Source organism: Rhinoraja longicauda, chromosome 7, assembly GCF_053455715.1.
Source record: "Rhinoraja longicauda isolate Sanriku21f chromosome 7, sRhiLon1.1, whole genome shotgun sequence".
NCBI classification, from domain to species: domain Eukaryota; kingdom Metazoa; phylum Chordata; class Chondrichthyes; order Rajiformes; family Arhynchobatidae; genus Rhinoraja; species Rhinoraja longicauda.
The window spans coordinates 51,132,900-51,152,113 of NC_135959.1; the positions used below are offsets into that span (position 1 = coordinate 51,132,900).

The following is a 19,214-nucleotide window of genomic DNA, read 5'->3' on the forward strand; positions in this document are numbered from 1 at the left end:
TCCAAGTCCGTGCCGCCCAGCGATCCCCGTACATTAACACTATCCTACACCCACTAGGGACAATTTTTACATTTTACCCAGCCAATTAACCTACATACCTGTACGTCTTTGGAGTGTGGGAGGAAACCGAAGATCTCGGAGAAAACCCACGCAGGTCACGGGGAGAACGTACAAACTCCTTACAGTGCAGCACCCGCAGTCAGGATCGAACCTGAGTCTCCGGCGCTGCATTCGCTGTAAAGCAGCAACCCTACCGCTGCGCTACCGTGCCGCCCACCATCACCATCTTTGCAAAATTAAATGAAAAAAGAAAACTCTGCTGATGGGAACTTCCTTACCTGTAACCAGACCTCCCAACATTTGATTTTACAAATTCAGAATTTTGATGTCCAAAATTCAGAATTTTACATCAAAATTCATAATATGGCGCATAATGCAACTTTTCAGCAACAAAAAAAAGTATGCATGCCAAATGCGCGTATGCGTTACACTACATTCACGTGTGAAAAACTACTATTATTTCCAACAGTCTGTAGTTCTTGGACTACATGTACAATGTCAGGACTATCATGAGTATATTCTACTATTATAGAAAGGTTATGGAACAGAAATCTCTTTACAACAAATAAAAAATTGTTTTGTTTTGTATTTTCTATTTTGCTTTTTCCTTACACATCCCAATTCTCTTGGTATTGAATAAAAGAATGGCCATAAAATGTATGACTAAGTTATGAAGAGTTTCATTTAAAAAACTGCACATACCTAATTTAATTGAAGACATACTTGCTCCAGTGGTCTTCAACAGCAAATCACAATGGTCCATGTCCCCCCCACCCCCCCTCTCCCCACTCCCCCCCCACCCCCCTCCCACCCCCACTCCACACGCTCCGCAGCGAGGCCAGGCCAGCAGCGAGGCCAGCGGCGAGAGGCGAGGCCGGGCCAGCGACAAGGCGAGGTCGGGCGAGCGGCGGGGAGACGAGGCTAGCGGCAAGGCCGGGCCAGCGGCGAGGCCAGTACAGTACAGCGGTGAGGCCAGTACAGTGGTGAGGCCAGTACAGGCGAGACCAGGCTAGCGGCGAGGCGAGGTGAGACCAGCGGCGAGGCCGTGCCAGCGGCAGCGCGAGGCGAGTACAGCAGCGAGGTGAGGCCAGGCTAGCGGCGAGGCAGGGCCAGCGGCGAGGCGAGGACAGTGGCTAGGCTGGGCCAGCGGCGGGGCGAGCGGCGAGGCATGTGTTTTGCGGAAAAATGTGCGGCGAAATCGGAATGGCGGGAATGAAATAAGAAAGCGAAAACTTTCCGCCAAATTCGGAAGGGTTCGGAGGTCTGAGTAACATTATTTACAGGCGTTTTTAAAAAAACATCTTAATCCTAATTAACACCTCACCTAATTTACAGGAATATTTAGGTCACATACAAATATGCCACAAATTCCTTAGATGCGTGAAATGCAAATGCATGAACATAGGCAAACAAAAATGTACTCTTCAATTTTCTAGGTTGTCAATATGCAACTGGACTGTGAGCAGCCTGGCTAGAGTTGGAGTAATATAGAGAATATTGTACAGTCCCATAATAAGTTCTCAGCCGTTTCTTGCTATCACGTTCAGCGAATCAAATGAGCGCAAGAATGGTTTCTGGGACAACCAAATCTCAGGATGAAATTGCCAGAACATCTGCTTGGCACTTGTGGTTGAATGTGTTTGCGAACGTTTCAGCTGTGCTTTCAACACTTATGTACTGAGGTCCCACATTGTTGAAGGCTAAAGTTTAATTCTTTGCTGCCATTCATGTGGATTGGATTGTTTGTGGGATCTCTTACCTTTACCTACTACATGATTTTGGCAGTTTAGCAAACCATGTTAACCTGGGCATTTATTCACAAAATGCTGGAGTAACTCAGCAGGTCAGGCAGCATCTCAGGAGAGAAGGAATGGGTGACGTTTCAGGTCGTGACCCTTCTTCAGATGTTAACCTGGGCATGTGTTTACCAGGTTTGGTAACTCATTTTTGGGTATCCTGGGCCAAGCTCCTTGCATACTCATTGAATTAGTAGTAGATGCCTAGCTTGGAATTGCAGGAAAAGCTACACAGGGTCGATTATGGTAATGTACATTACTGCTGCTATTGATGAAGACATCAGCACTCAATGACAGTCCAGTTTTGAGTTGTCAAATTTGCTCCAAGTCTAACATGACATAACTTAGGTTATCACAACTTGTAATTGACTTCAGGAAGTGAAACAGTACACACACCCTGATATACATTGAGTGCGGTGAAGTAGAGATGGTCGAAAGCTTCAATCACCAGCAATTTATCCTGGACCAGCCACATCGAACCAATGGTCAAGAAAGCACACCAACACCTGTACTTCCTTCGAAGGCTTAGGGAGTTTGGCATGTTCCCAACAACCCTCACCAACTTCTACAGATGTGCCTTTGAAAACATTTTATCGGAATGCATTACAGCATAGTTTGGGAACAGCTCCATCCAATACCAATAGAGTCAAGAGCGTTTCATTGCCATAAGCGCTAGATAGAACAATGAAATTCTTACTTGCAGCAGCACAACAGAATACGTTAAAAATAAAGTGCTCTGTAAACAATATTATAAATTATATACAAACATACACACAAATATATATAGAGACTATTACACAAACCAGCCTCCCTTCTACGAACTCCATCTACACTTCACGCTGCCACCAGCATAATCAAGAACCAGTCTCACCTTGATCATTCCCTCTTCACCCCTCTCCCATCAGGCAAGAGGTACAGAACTTTGAAAACACATACGTCCAGATTCAAGGACAGTTCCTTCCCAGCTGTTATCAGGCAAGTGAACCATTCTCTCAGTAGCTAGAGTGTGATCCTGATCTCCTATCTACCACATTGACACAGCAAGGCAGGTGAAAAGGAGAAACAATTCAAAGTTACTATTAAAGCCATGCAATTTGTGGGAATTTCTGGTCCACAATCATTCAAGGATGGCACCGAGAACAGAGTCTATTGATTGGGAGAATGGAGTCATCCTACAAAACCAGCACAAAGGCGGCATCACCTCCAATAATATTCACCCACCTACCCCATTAATCTTTGACAAAGTACGCAAACCCCCTATTGGGCCCATTAGTCATCTCAGAACTGGAATGGAAACGACTCAATCTCCACTAAGCAGGCATCTCATTCAGCAGTTTTCAGTCCATGTTACTCATCAGAAGATACCCTTGAGAGAGCAATTACAATCAAGGTCAAAGCACCACGAGTAGCTCAAATGTGCAGTCGGGCTGAGGAAAGTTCAAGAGAGGGATATAAACTATTTATTGAGGGGAACAAACATGACTTTAGGTAAAGGCAGATATATTTGGCAGCCCTGGCATTCCCTCTCTCCCTTTCCCTCCCCCACTCAAGTCGCACTAGCTTCTCGTTTTCACCCAACAACCAGCTAACAATGGCCTGTTTCTATCATCGTTACTTTTTTGTATATCTTTTATTCATCGTTCTTTATCCCTCTACATCATTGTCTATATCTCTCGTTTCCCTTATCCCTAACCAGTCTGAAGAAGGATCTCGAGCCGAAACGTCACCCATTCCTTCGCCCCAGAGATGCTGCCTGCCCGCTGAGTTACTCCAGCTTTTTATATCTACGGTTTAAACCAGCATCTGCAGTTCCTTCCTATATATTTCAAGAGTGATATATTGACACCCTGGTGCCAGGGAAAGGGCCATCATGGAACTGCGGAATGTTATGGAAGAAAGTGTGGTTTTGCGGAATGTTATGAAAAACCTGTAGTTTTTGCCAGTATCAAGACATGGGAACAAAGACCTCCAGGTAGATTTTAACAAAATAGAAAAGAACCTGGAAGCTCATTAACTCTTTGGTATACTGCTATTCATGACAAACACATAGAACAAAATCAGTAGCGGATTTCAATTATTCCATTATTAACCAAAATACAGTGCAAGAGGTATATCTGGGTAGGGGAGGGGAAGAGAGAGGTACGAGGGGGTGCACAGAGCTCCTAAAATGCATTCCCTCTATGACAATGTTTTATCTGGATGCTTCAGTTCCACGACTATAAATCAGCTAGATTTAGCATAGTTGTGGAAAAGGGTGAAAACAAAATAAGAATGAAGGTTATAAATGGTTGAGGGTGGGAAGGCCAAATTTACTGGATCAAGAACTCACTGCACAAAACTGGACCGGAAACATGCTTGAAGGCAAGTCAACATCTGAGCAGGGAAAACATTTTGTTCAGATTGAATAGGCTGAGGTGTCAAAGCATATTTAATTGGAGGTGTATGGCTGCCCAAATAGGTCCTTCTTATTCACTGTTTTTTTTGGGGTGAGCGTGGGAAGAAATTGAAAAAAGGATTAGCGGGAAGATGAGGAATTTTCTCCCCCACCCAGAAAGTAGTCAACATTCAGAACATTCTACCTGAAAGGAATTTAGATTTGGAAATCCTCATCATGTTTTAAAAGCATCTGGACTTGGACAAGATGGTGAACACTGCATCAGATGCACTTTTGGCTCTTATGATGTGGAATCAGAACCCCAGGACGCGCTTTTAGATTTTCATCAATCAAAGCAGTAGGCTGCTTTTCGCAGGACTTCCAAGCAGCCTTGTTCTGTAATTTGATATAGTTCAAATCAGACCCATGAGTTGATTTAGCTCAGGGGCTTCTGAGAAATCTATATAAACTTGAACAACTTGGCTCTTTAAATGAAACTGACCTTAAATCTGGCATTAAATTCCTGATGAGGAAGTTATTCCATTTCTAGTCATCATCTTTCTTCAATTTCAGTGCATAACTATGATGCCCACAAAATAAGACATTTAAGTGAGACTTAGAGTTTACTTTTTATATCAACTCTGGGGGTCTATTTATAATATAATATATTTGAGACATTACTAAATTTATATTCAAAACTAACCCATTCTTTGAAGCAATCAAGAAGTAACCCCCCCCCCCCCCCAATAAAAGGGACACACTCAGAAGACACTATCAAACATTTTCCACTGTATGCTCTTCAGCCCAGTTTCCTGTCAATTAAAATGAATAGGAGGAAATCATGGGCTGATGAGCGCATAAGCCAAAAACTACAGCTCATTTCCAAATAGGAAATTATATGATACAGTTTACCAAAAATACTCTAGCAAACCAGCCAGAGATTGCCGACCATTAAAAAAACAAATCGAACATCGAACAGGCACTTAATTATACTTTTTTTTTAAAAATTACCTTGTAAAATTAAAAATACTCAAGGTTATCCTAAAAATTTACATCATTAGGATGTTTATAACGTGATCTGTTATGTTTTTAATCAAATCCAAAAGTACAACTTAAATTGTAATATAAAACTTTATTATTTTCTGCTGCATTAAGAGTTTTATAATTCTTTGCATATAACTTAGCTGGTATTTCTTTCCAGACAGCAAGCTATGGCAAAGTTAAATAGCCACATTTCCTTAAGTCAATAATGTGAAGAATTACTTTCAACAAGATTGGGTTTGAATATTAAAACAAACTGTTTTGTGAGGTTTTAAAAATACCAGAATGTTAAAATGCATTTCTAGACCAAAATAGAAAGCTTTGCACTCTACTCTGAACTAGTATAAATGTTTAAATTAAAGAAGGCCTTCTAACTGCATTTATTTTCCTTTCTCAACTCCCAGTTTGGAGTAGAATACCTTGGTGTTATTCTTATGTGCAATCGATGCCAAAATCAACAGTAGTTATATGAATCCAATAATACTTCCATCATTTTTTTTGTAACTTTCAATCATTACATTTTAATGGTACTTGTTTTTCTTTCCCTGTTCGTGCAATGGTTGTTGGTGTTACTAACAAGGTCAGTATTTAACCCTATCCCTATCTGCCCTCAAGTGGAAAAGCCTTCTTGAAACACTGTAGTGCTTGTGGTGAATATAACATGTTCCAGAATTTAAAATCCAGTAACAATGTACAATTGGGGGTATTTTAAGTCAGGATGATGTGTGACTCAGAAGAAAATTTGCAAATGTCCATGTTCCTGTATGCCCTTTGAACTTTAGGTCGTGAAGCAATAAATATGTTAAATAAATCCAGAAACTATTATGTAGACCACATTCAAACACTGGAATCCTTTTCTCTGTTCTTCACTGCAATTCTTTTCTCTTTATATTTTATTGCCATTAAACATTATACAGAAAAAATATATCCAGAAGATTGGTGTCAACCAATATTAAAATGAGATAGTGAATTTTGTAGACCAAAGAGAGACAAAATGCTGGAGTGCCTCAGCGGGCGAGGCAGCATCTCTGGAGAAAAGGATTAGGTAATGTTTCGGGTCAAGACCCTTCATCAGACAGAGTCAGAGGGGAAGCAGCGAGAAAGGGTGTTGCAGAACTCCCAGAGAGGGGAGGAGAACTTCTTCAAAGTCAGTATGGCAATCTGTTCTCCAGTTTCATCCATGAAAAATGAAAGCTTGCAATTGAAATCATTTGGCCACAATTATCTAGGAAAGCAGGGAGAGAAAAGCTTTGTTCATCCTTCCTCCATCACCCTTTAAGATTGTCATTCAGTTGTTCAGAAAGGACGTTCAATTCTAACACAATCATTAAAATTAATGATATTTAGCTAACGAATTGACTCCTTGTGAAGCAATTTTCCAAAGATCTACAGAACAGATTGTGCAGGGTAAAGATGAAAAGAATTTAGTAACTCACTAACAACCATGATGTGCATGGCTCCTTCAGCACTGTCAAAGTCATCTCTGGCCCAAATAACCAAGGCCCCAGTCCCACTGAGAACATCCAGAAGAGAGAAGCAGTCAATGTTCACACACTTCAAAGAGGCTAAATGTGCTTTTTTAAAAATTAACTGGATTCAAAGTAACAACCTTAGTTGCATTCTATTTCTTCATGAAAAAGCCATGGATCCCCAGTGCACATCTCAAAAGCTTTTCCTGCCACTTTCCATAAAAACACATCCATTCATAATGTACTTTCTTCCTAAACCATATAAATTCATACTGAGACTAAATTTCACATCTAGTATTTTCCCTGAAATAGGAGGAAAAACCTTCTATTTGTAATAACTCTGTTTTACATTAGCACACACTGCAGTAGATTTGATTGGAGACAACCACGTGTTGTTCAATGCTGAAGGAAAGAAAACTTCAGATGCTGGCTTAAATTAAAGGTAGACACAAAATGCTGGATTAACTCAGTGGGTCAGGCAGCATCTCTGGAGAGAAGGAATGGGTGATGTTTCGGGTCGAGACCCTTCTTCCGACTGATGTCAGGGGATGGGGCGGGACAAAGATAGGATGTAGTAGGAGACAGGAAGACTGATGGGAGAACTGGGAAGGGGGAGGGAATAGAGAGGGAAAGCAGGGACTATCTGAAGTTAAAGACGTCAATGTTGATACCGCTGTGGTGTAAACTGCCCAAGCGAATTATGAGGTGCTGTTCCTCCAATTTGCGCTGGGCCTTACTCTGGCAGTGGAGGAGGCCCAGGGCAGAAAGGTCAGTTTTGGAATGGGAGGGGGTGTAAAAAATTGCTGAGCCACCGGAAAATCAGGTTGGTTAAGGCGGACTGAGAAGAGGTGTTCAGCAAAACGATCGCCGAGCCTGTGCTTGGTCTCACCGATGTAGAGAAGTTGACACCTGGAACAGCTGATACAGTAGATGAGGTTGGAGGAGGTGCAGGTGAACCTCTGCCTCACCTGGAAAGACTGTTTGGGGGTCTCGCCGATGTAGAGAAGTTGACACCTGGAAGGTAGATAAGGTTGCAGGGGTCTCGCCGATGTCTCCCCCCTCGACTCCATCCAAGGAACCTTTGTCCTCACCTTCCACCCCATCAGCCGTCGCATACAACATATTAACCTCTAACATTTCCACCACCTCCAACGGGATCCCACTACTGGCCACATCTTCCCAACTCCACCCCTTTCTGCTTTCCGCAGACACCGTTCCCTCCGAAACTCCCTGGTCCACTCGTCCCTTCCCACCCAAACCACCCCACCCCAGGTACTTTCCCCTGCAACCGCAGGAGATGCAACACCTGTCCCTTTACCTCCCCCCCTCGACTCCATCCAAGAACCCAAACAGTCTTTCCAGGTGAGGCAGAGGTTCACCTGCACCTCCTCTAACCTCTTCAACTGTATCCGCTGTTCCAGGTGTCAAATTCTCTACATCGACGAGTCCAAGTGCAGGCTCGGCGATCGTTTCGCTGAACACCTCTGCTCAGTCCGTCTTAACCAACCTGATTTTTATGGTGGCTCAGCACTTTAACGCCCCCTCCCATTCATATCTGACCTTTTTGACCTGGGCCTCCCCAACTGTCAGAGTAAGGCCCAGCGCAAATTGGAGGAACAGCACCTCATATTTTGCTTGGGCAGTTTACAACCCAGTGGTATCAACACTGACTTCTCTAACTTCAGATAGTCCCTGCTTTCCCTCTCTATCCCCTCCCCCTTCCCAGATGAGATGAGAACTTTTTTTTCACACAGAGTGGTGAATCTGTGGAATTCTCTGCCACAGAAGGTAGTTGAGGCCAGTTCATTGGCTATATTTAAGAGGGAGTTAGATGTGGCCCTTGTGGCTAAAGGGATCAGGGGGTATGGAGAGAAGGCAGGTACGGGATACTGAGTTGGATGATCAGCCATGATCATATTGAATGGCGGTGCAGGCTCGAAGGGCCGAATGGCCTACTCCTGCACCTATTTTCTATGTTTCTATGATCCCCCATCAGCCTGTCTCCTACTACATCCTTTCTTTGTCCCGTCCCATCCCCTGACATCAGTCGGAAGAAGGGTCTCAACCCGAAACGTCACCCATTCCTTCTCTCCAGAGATGCTGCCTGACCCGCTGAGTTACTCCAGCATTTTGTGTCTACCTTTTGTTGTTCAATGCTATTGGAAAATGCATCGGCAGTCCAGATTTCCCTAAAATCATCACGTGTTTTGTATGCATCTCCCACCACTTATCTTGTAACTGTCAGAACTTTGAGCTCTCAAAGTACTGCACTTCCTGACACATTCCTGCTGCTATTATTTTGAATGAGGTTCATATTTGGATGCCTCATGTAAACCAATGATGGAGCACCAACGTCCTGCAGCTTTCCAGCTCTGAGAAATCTATTCTTTGAACCTGTACCATTCACTTTAATGGAGGAACAACTAAATTATATATGTGTTGGAAAGAACTACAGATGCTGGTTTAAATCGAAGGTAGACACAAAATGCCATACATATAGATATACACACACATATAGATATACACACGCATATAATTATTTTTTTTTTAAACCGAAGTATTGCATACTGGAAATCTGAAATAAAAATGGAAAGTAATGGAACTAAATAATGGGCTTAGCAACAGCTGTGGACAGAGAAACACAACGTTTCAGGTTTCTGACCTTTCCTCAGAACTACTTTCTATGCAGCTGGTGGAGCTGCGGCCTCAAGCGCCGGAGACACGGGTTCAATTCTGACCTCAGGTACTACCTGTGCGGAGTTTGTACGTTTTACCTGTGGGTATCCTCCAGGTGCTCCGGTTTCCAGCCACATCTCAAAGACATGCAGCCTCTGTAAATTGCCCCAACTATGTAAGGAGTGAAAGAGAAAATTAGATGACATAGAACTAGTGCGAGCAGGTGATCGGTGTGGATTCTATGGGCTTAAGGGCCTGTTTCCATGCTATATGTCTAAACGACATTGGGAAAAGTTAGGAGAAACTTTAAGTTGCAGCAAAAGTATTGGCGTGGGGGGTGGGTGGAAGAGAGAGAGGGAGAGTGGTGGTGAAAAACAATGAGGAGATGGAGAACATAAAATATTAAATGTTGGTACTATGCCATTATGTTGGTTTGGGAAAGATAAAGGCCCATGAATGACAAAACACACAGCTATAGGAGGTATGAACTGGAAATGACAAATGGAATCTTAAATTACCAGAGAAGGAAAAATATGAATACTGAAAGTCTGTGGTACAATGCAGGAATAACTATTATTTGAAATTATCAAACCTTGTGTATTCTGTATGCTGGAAAATCCATTAACCCTTTTGTGCTACATTTTTTTTTAAATAAGCACCCATGACAATAATAAATAATTTTAAAAATCCCTTTGTAATTTTAGAACAACTGAACTCCAAACTTGCCTCATCCTTGATTATCACGTTGCAGCTACCTTTATTCCTGCGTGGAAACACTAAACCTTTGTAATAAATTATTTAGAGTATTCCCAAACCTACTTAAGCTCAGTTTCTGAGAACATTATTTAATTTTTAATATAGCAAGGTTTAGTTTATTGCAAGTACATAAGTTTAGAAACTATCATTTCACAAGTTTACTTCTGATTGATACCATTTAACATTGGGACTGACAAGACCATGCTGCTATCAGTTATGCCACTGGTTCTTATACCATACTGAATATACCATTAGCTTTAAATAATGACTTCAATAAAAACTAAAAAAATCAAGGATAGTGCAGTACGAATGCTTTAAAAGTTGCAATATAATGCAAACCCATCTTTTACAGTTACAGCATACATTTAATGCATGGAAAATTTCTGCAGATTCTGGCCTGACACTTTCATGTTTTCATTCTCTGTAGAATTTGGGGGAGTACTTACTACACAAAGATTTACTCTACCCAGCCAGCACACTTTCACTTCTGTTGTACATCTAGCTATTCTTCTACAACCAGTGCTTAGCAAGGTGTATTCTAACCAGGTATTCTTACATACCTCATGCTTAACAACAAGCTTTTAAACATCATTGAGGCATGTTCTTTACATTTCAAAGAGCTTTCCTGATCATTGACTTTCCAACGTGTACCTAATATACATGATGGTTAAGTGCTCAAATTCTCATGCTTTTAAGTAGAAGAGCTTGGATTCAGTAGGTTTGTTAAGGCTGGTTTGGTCACAAATATTTATGCAACACAATTTCTGGTCTAAGGTTCAGCAGTAATTCAATTCTCAGGAGGATATTTATGTTGAATCTGAGATGAATATTCAGAGTAGTTATTGGGTTCACTACCATTTGAACTATTACCGAACAGAAGCAGTTTTCTTTCACATAGAAAACAAAATTGTGCTATGATACGTTACTATACATTTGGAACTTTTGAAACATCTTCCTGCATCCTAGAAAATGCAGGAACTACATGATTGAGATTTAGTCCAGAGGTCTGGTGTACAGGTCCTCCCCAGGTTATGAACATGCAATTTATACACAGCCCATACGCACAAGCAAGTATTTGGGACACCGGCAGGATGGATTTGATGACGACTGTAAGGCTGCAGACATCTTTTGCCAAATGGGAACTTAGTTCGCTTCAATATCTCACTCGTGAACTGTTCGGGTTATGAACTGTTCTCAGGATCAAAGCTTTGTTGTAACTTGGGGAGGACCCAAGTTATTTAGGAAATAGTCAAAAGTATGAATTAATTCACCATGCCATTTAATAGAACATTTGGCACTCAATACACTAATTCAGGGGGCCTCAGCAGCAAATAAAAGCAGACAATTGTGAAAAGATCCAACATTAGCTTGTCTGCCCAAATCATCACAGCTATCCCTATACCAGCAATGAAATAGCTAACTACCCAATTTCATCCAAAATCCATACAGCAACTATAGAAGCGTTACAACATTTAAAATTGAATATAACCAAATGTCTCAGCTGCTGCACACCACATTTAGAGGAAGATTTTTATGATTAGGAACGGAGCCACGATATCCTAAACTATCATGAAAACATCCAGTGCTAGTGGAAGAGCTTCAATATCTCACTCGTAACAGCAATTACAAATTCATTTTGCATGTTTTCTTGACACTGTTCATGTGTCCTTTGAACTACCAATTAAAAGGAATGGGAGAGCAAAACAGATGCCACATCTGGCATCCTTCAGGTTTTGGAAATTCACCAAGAAGGTGGGCTCCTTGCAGTCAAATTTCTCTGGCTCACAACAATGGCAAAACAGAAGCCAAGTAATGCATTTTGGCTCTTATTTACTGCTATAAATGGGGTATTATACTTTTTATAGAAGTTCACTTCAGTTTAGCTGAAGGAAACAGTTTCTGTCAAACAATAATTATTGGCAAAGATGCAATGTTTCAAAGTAGGTTCACAACTAGACAAGGGAAACCTCAAAGATCACAAGGTCATAAGACATAGGAGCAGAATTGGGCCATTCAGCCCATCAAATCTGGTCAGGCAAAGTGTCTTGATTCAAACATCGAGAATGTAATAATTTCAAATTCTGCTGATGTCTCCTTTTGTCCAAAACTGCAATCAGTTTTAAACAGTTGTTAACTTTTGGATGCAACACTTAACTGTTTGTTGAGATCGAAATAGTAAATTCTTTACAGAACCATTTACAACAATTTCAGCATCTGCAATTTTCTTTCCCCAACAAGAAAATTTACTTTGTGGAACTTCAATATACGAATAAACTAATGTTAAAGATATTCATATTTCCTAGATGGCAAAAGTGTTTCAAGTTTATGATTAGAAGAAATATTCATTCTATTAAACATCTAATCAGTCTAGAAGCTTTCAGGTATTGATATATCATTGTCATGTCTACTGAGATACAGTGGATAAACCTTGTTTTGCTTGCCATCCAGGCAAACTATACCATATAACAATATATCAAGGTAGTGCAAAAACAAAAAAGAAATAGAAGGTAGAATATAAAGTTACAGCTACAGAGAAAGTGCAGATAAAAAAGACTGGGCGATAAAGATTTATCCTTGGCAGATGAGAGGTCTGTTCGAAAGTCTGATAATAGTGGGGAAGAAGCTATTCTTGAATCTGGTAGTACGTTCTATGCAGTTTTTGTATCTTCTGCTCAACCGGAGAGGGAGAAGAGAGTGACCAGCCAGGTCCTCGATTATGTTAGTTGCTTTCATGAGGCAGAGTGAAGTGTAGACTGAGTTATTTGGGAGGCAGTGTAGGAAGAAGGCTGTTTAATGGACTGGATTGCGTTCACAACTCTCCAGGATACAGTTGCAGAGGGGTTGCCAAGTCCTAGGTCAAGGAGTTGGGGGTTGAGTTTGGTTGGAATTACGGAGCTGAAGGCAGAACTATAATCAATAAGTAGGAATTTGATGTAGGTGCCCTTGTTATCCGGATGTTCCTGTGATGAGTACAGGGGTAATGAGATGGTGTTTACCTTGAATCTCTTGTGGCGATAGGTAAATTGCAGTGGGATTTAAAGCCGACTAGAAGTTAGAATTGATGTGCACCAGGATCAGCTTTTCGAAGTACCTTATGATCATGCATGTCACAGCGGTACTCATTAAGGCACACTAGCTTGTTTTTCTTTGACACCAGGATGACAGTAGTCCACAAAGCAGATGGCAACATCAGATTGGAACAGGGAGAGGTTAAAGTCGTTCATGAATACACCCACCAGTTGGTCTGTTCTAGTTCTGAGCCCACGGCTGGGAACTCCATCAGGGCCTGTTGGTTTCCACGGGTTTTCTCTCAATTTGACGTCTGCAATGGTGACAGTCGGCATAGTGCACAGGAGGCTGTCGGGGCAGTTGATTATATCCTGATATATTATACCGAGGTTTTCTTACTGAAAGAGAACCTTGGGATAATATACATGTTAAAAAGATAATCATTAATCAAAAAAAAAAACAAAGTATATCTCAACTGTGAAATATTACTCTCAGAAGTGCTTCATTCACTGGTATTGACCCAATGGATTTTAATAACATGCAAAGCAATTTCCTCTTGCAGACTGCATCTTGGTAGGAAAAGCAACTACTTATGTAGCACACTGACTTATAACGAGATGACCACAAAAGCTTATGAATAAATAAAGTTGTAACTCATCATAAAATAGGTAAAGGCATCAAATACTTTCAACACATTGACCAGAAATTCTCAGGGGTCATTTTCAATCCATATACAATCAGACATATGCTACTTAAGAAAACTAAAATTTGGAACTGTTGCTTTCAACCTCTTGTCAAGGACCTCGACTTTTAAGTATGAATTTCACCTATTAAAATCGCTTTTCAGGGGGGGGGGGGGGGGGGAAGAATGCAGAGAATTAAAAAAAGTTTTTGCACTCTCCCCAAGAATTACCATTTCTAGTTTCCGCCATAATTATTGACAATGCATCCTTTTTAACTAGGAACTATGTTTCTCAGTCTGAAGAAGGGTCTCGATCCGAAACGTCACCCATTCCTTCTCTCCCGAGATGCTGCCTGACCTGCTGAGTTACTCCAGCATTTTGTGAATAAACTGTGTTTCTAATTATCTTTCCGAATAAACCTCCATCAATTACTACTTTTGTCTATTTGTCCCCGAAATACGCATCTAAGCTTATATTACAAGAAGATAACTACAGATGCTGGTACAAATCGAAGGTATTTATTCACAAAATGCTGGAGTAACTCAGCAGGTCAGGCAGCATCTCGGGAGAGAATGAAGAAGGGTCTCGACCCGAAACGTCACCCATTCCTTCTCTCCCGAGATGCTGCCTGACCTGCTGAGTTACTCCAGCATTTTGTGAATAAATAAGCTTATATTACCTCCATTCTTGACTGTTCAATGTCTCCCTGTCCAGCCTATAATTTTTCACCAGACATTAATTCCTCACCAAATTCTCACCTTCCTAAATTAGATCCTAGACCATCATCAAATGTTAGGTTTTCGTGGATCCAGGTGAAAGTATTCTGTATTATTGTGGAACTCAACAGCTCAGACATAGCATTTCTGACACCCGCAAAGCAGTAGAGACCTCAGCAAGAATTACAAATAGGAAAGGAAATTAAAGGTGGGAGGAGGGTGACCAGAACGCCCGGCACACTGGGTAAACATTGCCATTTCTGAAAACTCTGTGGGTAGTTTTGCTGCTCAGACAACACATCTGAAATACAATGCGAAAGGCTTTTCATTGCACCCTGGACCTATAGTGTTAGAGAGATTAAAACTCAACATTAAAAATGAGGGAGTCAACCCCACAGCAAGTTGCACTTTGTGATGGATTTGTTGTGCAGTGCTGCTTTGTCCCTCAATGCAGGGGGACAGGGTGCACCTTCCTGCTTGAATTCCTCGCAGCCCAGGGAGGGCAATGGCACTCACTCACTCACTCACTCCAGCCCCGGACCCGGTGTGTGGCAGCGCCGGGCGGCGCCGGGCGACCCCGGGGACCGGGCCCAGCAGCGGAGAGGCCGCACCGCACCGCACCGCACCGCAGCGCAGCGCAGCGGCACCGGGTGCCCGCATCTCCCGCACCGCCGACACTCACCTTCCCTTCCCTTCGCCTCGCCGGTCGGTCGGTCGGTCGGTCGGGCCGCGCCGGGGCCGCTCCGCCCCCACGTCCCACGTCCCGCCTCCTCGCTCCGTCTTCCTCAGCCTCCTTTACCGTTCCCGTCCCCTCCCTCTCTCTCTCTCTCCCCCTCCCTCCCCCTCCCTCCTCTCCTTTCTCTTCCTTTCTCTTTCTTTCTCTTTCTCTTTCTCTCCCTCCTCCTCCGCCCGCTGTCGGAGCGACCGATCCCGGCTGGACTTTCCCCCTCTCTCTCTCCCACTCCCCCTCTCTATCTCTCTATCTCTCTCTCTCTCTCCCCTCCCTCTCTCTCTATCCCTCTCTCTCTCTCCCACTCCCCCTTTCTATCTCTCCCTCCCTCCCTCTCTCTCTCCCTCCCTCTCTCCCTCCCTCTCTCCCCTCCCTCTCTATCTCTCCCTCTCTATCCCTCCCTCTCTCTCTCCCTCTCTATCCCTCCCTCTCTCTCCCCCTCCCTCTCTATCCCTCTCTCTCTCCCACTCCCCCTTTCTATCTCTCCCTCCCTCTCTCTCTCTCCCTCTCTATCTCTCCCTCTCTATCTCTCCCTCTCTATCCCTCTCTCTCTCTCCCACTCCCCCTCTCTATCCCACTCCCCCTCTCTATCTCTCTCTCCCTCTCTCCCTCCCTCCCTCTCTCTCTCTCTCTCTCTCTCTCTATCTATCCCTCCCTCTCTATCTCTCTCTCTCCCCCCCTCTCCTGCTCCCGGGATGAGGTCAAACTGCCTGCGCCAGGAATCGCCCGACTGCGCACGCGCTGCACCCTCCCATTCCCCATTCCCATCGCCACGAGCTGCCAGGAGTGGGAACAAAAGGGAGAGAGCGGTGTCGGTGGGACAGACAGACCAGGGAGACCAGGAGCTGGCCTCCTCCACCCTCCACCCAAAAAACAAAACCTTTGCATTAATGCATTTCCCACCACAATGTGGCGTTTAGCATTTAGTTTCTTCCCCAGCCGCTCCCCCTCTCTGTTTTTTGCAAGATTCCTCCTTCTCACATGGCATTTTGACAGTTCTTTAAACATTGCATCGAACCTCCCACGTCATACAAACTACTGTAGAGAGTATTGTAAAGTGTAACATACTGTTATAAATGTAGTACAACTATATATTATTATAAACTATTATCAATAGTAGGATTATATACTGTTAGTATATACTATTATTATATATTATAGTAGCACTATAAATATTACTGAAGATAGACACAAAAAGCTGGAGTAACTCAGCAGGACAGCCAGCATCTCTGGAGAGGGAATGGGTGACGTTTCGGGTCGAGACCCTTTTAACATGCCTGTCCCGCTGAGTAACTCCAACTTTTTGTGTCTATCTTCGGTTTAATCCAGCATCTGCAGTTCTTTCCTACACTATAAATATTACTATTTTATATTACTATTTATATTACTGATATTTTTTACTGATAAATATTTTTGTTTTATTATATATTACCTACTGAAGTTTATAAGCTAATAATCTGCACAATAAGGATTTTTTTTTTGGAGCACCGGAGACTGTAGGGTGATCATTTAGAGCTGTATAAAATCATGAGGGAAATAGATAGGGTGAATGCACAGAGTCTTTTAGCCAGGGCTACAGGAGTCAAAAACAAGAGGACATTATATTTGTTTAAGGTGAGAGGGACAAGATTTAATATGAACCTAAGGGACATTTTTTCACACAGAGGGTGGTGGGTATATGGAATGAGCTGCAAGAGGAGGTAGTTGAGACAAATACTATAACAGCATTTAAAATATACTTGGATATGTGGTTAGGAAAGGTTTAGAGGGAAATGGGCATCTTGATGGGCATGGATGAGAATTAAAGGGCATGTTTCCCTGCTGTAATACTCTATGACTATCACAATAATAAGTTATTGTTTTAAATTTAGGTAAACTGTTCAATTAATGCTTAATAGCCAATAGGAAAACTTAACTGTTTTTGTTGGAACTAAATAAAGTAAACTTTATTTCCAGAGTTACATTAACTTTTTAAACTCATTAAATATTAAAGGTTACTGTATTCAGTCCAGTGGCTAGGAAATTGCCTGCTATGTTGCTGAAATATAAGAACAGAGTGGACTGTTCTGCCATTAAATTAGACAAAGGCTGATCTGTATCTTAACTCTTGGCTCTGTAACCCTTAATACCCTTGCTTAATAAAATCTTAATCTTTCAGCTGACTTAGGTAGCAGAGTTACATAACTTTAACCAGGTTTGTGGATGACACAAACAAGTTTGCAAATGACACAAAAATGTATGGTATTGCAGAGAGTGAAGATGGCTGTCAAAAATTGCAGCAGCAACTTGATCGGTTGGGCAGGTGGGCTGAGGAATGGTTGGTGGAATTTAATGCAGAGAAATGTATGGTGTTGCATTGTGGGAAGATTAACATGGGCAGGATCTACACAGTGAATAGTAGGGCTCTGGGGAGTGTTGTAGAGCGGAGGGGTCTAGGAATGCAGGTACATGGTTTGTTGAATGTAGCATCACAGGTAGATAGGGTGGTCAAAAAGGCTTTTGGCATCAGTCAGACTATTGAATATTGAAGTTGGGAGGTCATGTTGCAGTTATATAGATGTTGGTGAGGCCGTATTTAGAGTATTGTATTCAGTTCTGGGCACCATGTTATAGGAAAGATATTGTCTGGCTGGAATGGCTGCAGAGGCGATTTACGAGGATGTCGCCAGGACTGGAGGGGTGATCTTATAGAGGTGTGCAAAATCATGTGAGGAATAGGTTAGCTAGATGCACAGTGTCTCTTGCCAGAGTAGGGAAATCGAGATCCTGAGGACTGGTTTAAGGTGAGGGGGGATAGATTTAATAGGAACCTGATGGGTAGATTTTTCATACAAAGCGTGGTGATTGTATGGAACGAGTTGCCGGAGGAGGTAGGTGATGCAGGTACTATCGTAATGTTTAAGAAACATTTAGACAGGTACATGGATAGGATAGGTTTAGAGGCCAAATGCAGGCGTGGGACATGTTGGTCAGTGTGGGCAAGTTGGGCCTTATGGCCTGTTTCCATGCTGTATGACTCTATAACTATTAAAGGTCAATATTGACCATTTATGACATCCCAAGAACTGGTTTGCAATCCTCACTGTGAATGAACATTGTCGTGAAAAAATTTACATAATGCAGACTCAGAAGCAACATCCTCCCAGACAAATGGCTATCATGTGAAGATGAGTTGACAAATTAAACAATAAAGCAAAACGCAAATCATTGCAGCTGCTGGGAATCTGAAATAAAACAAGAAGTATATTCAATTCCCAGTTGGTATAGTCAATTCCCAGTTCTTCACACACGACTGTGTTCCTGCATTCGACACCAACACCATTGTCAAGTTTGCAGACGACACAACAGTGATCGGGCTGATCACCAATGGTGATGAAACAAAATACAGAGCGGAGGTGCAGAACCTGTCGGACTGGTGCTCCGATAACAACCTGTCCCTAAATACCACCAAGACCAAGGAGCTGATCATCAACTTCCATAAGTCACACTACGGGGAATACGCCCCAATCTTTATCAACGAGGACAGTGTGGAGAGAGTGTCCAGCTTCAAGTTTCTGGGCACTCACATTTCGGAGGACCTAACATGGTCCAATAACACTGCTGCGCTGGTCAAGAAGGCACAGCAACGACTGTTCTACCTAAGAACACTGAGGAAGTCTGGTTTACCCCAACAGCTGCTGACGACATTCTACCACTGCACCATAGAGAGCATCCTAACACATGGCATCCCTGTGTGGTACCTCAGCTGCACGGAGGCAGAGAGGAAAGCTCTTCAGCGGGTTGTCCATAGAGCTCAGAGGGCCATTGGAACACAGCTACCAACCTTGGAGGGCATCTACAACACACGATGCCTCAGAAAAGCCACCAGCATCCACAAAGACTCTTCACACCCCTGCAACAGTCT

At 42.6% G+C, this 19,214-nt stretch overlaps 1 protein-coding gene across 2 annotated transcripts in view; it reads right to left on the reverse strand.

The window, feature by feature from the left end:
• nck2b (NCK adaptor protein 2b) overlaps positions 1-15,386 on the reverse strand; it is a 52,791-nt gene extending 37,405 nt beyond the window's left edge. Inside the window, exon 1 of one of the 2 annotated variants that reach the window (XM_078402574.1) lies at positions 15,263-15,386. The gene's annotated coding sequence lies outside the window, so the exon portion shown is untranslated. Of the gene's footprint in view, positions 1-15,104; positions 15,126-15,262 lie in introns of those variants that run through there. The other variant, XM_078402576.1, reaches the window with a different exon arrangement.
• Positions 15,387-19,214: the final 3,828 nt, after the last annotated feature.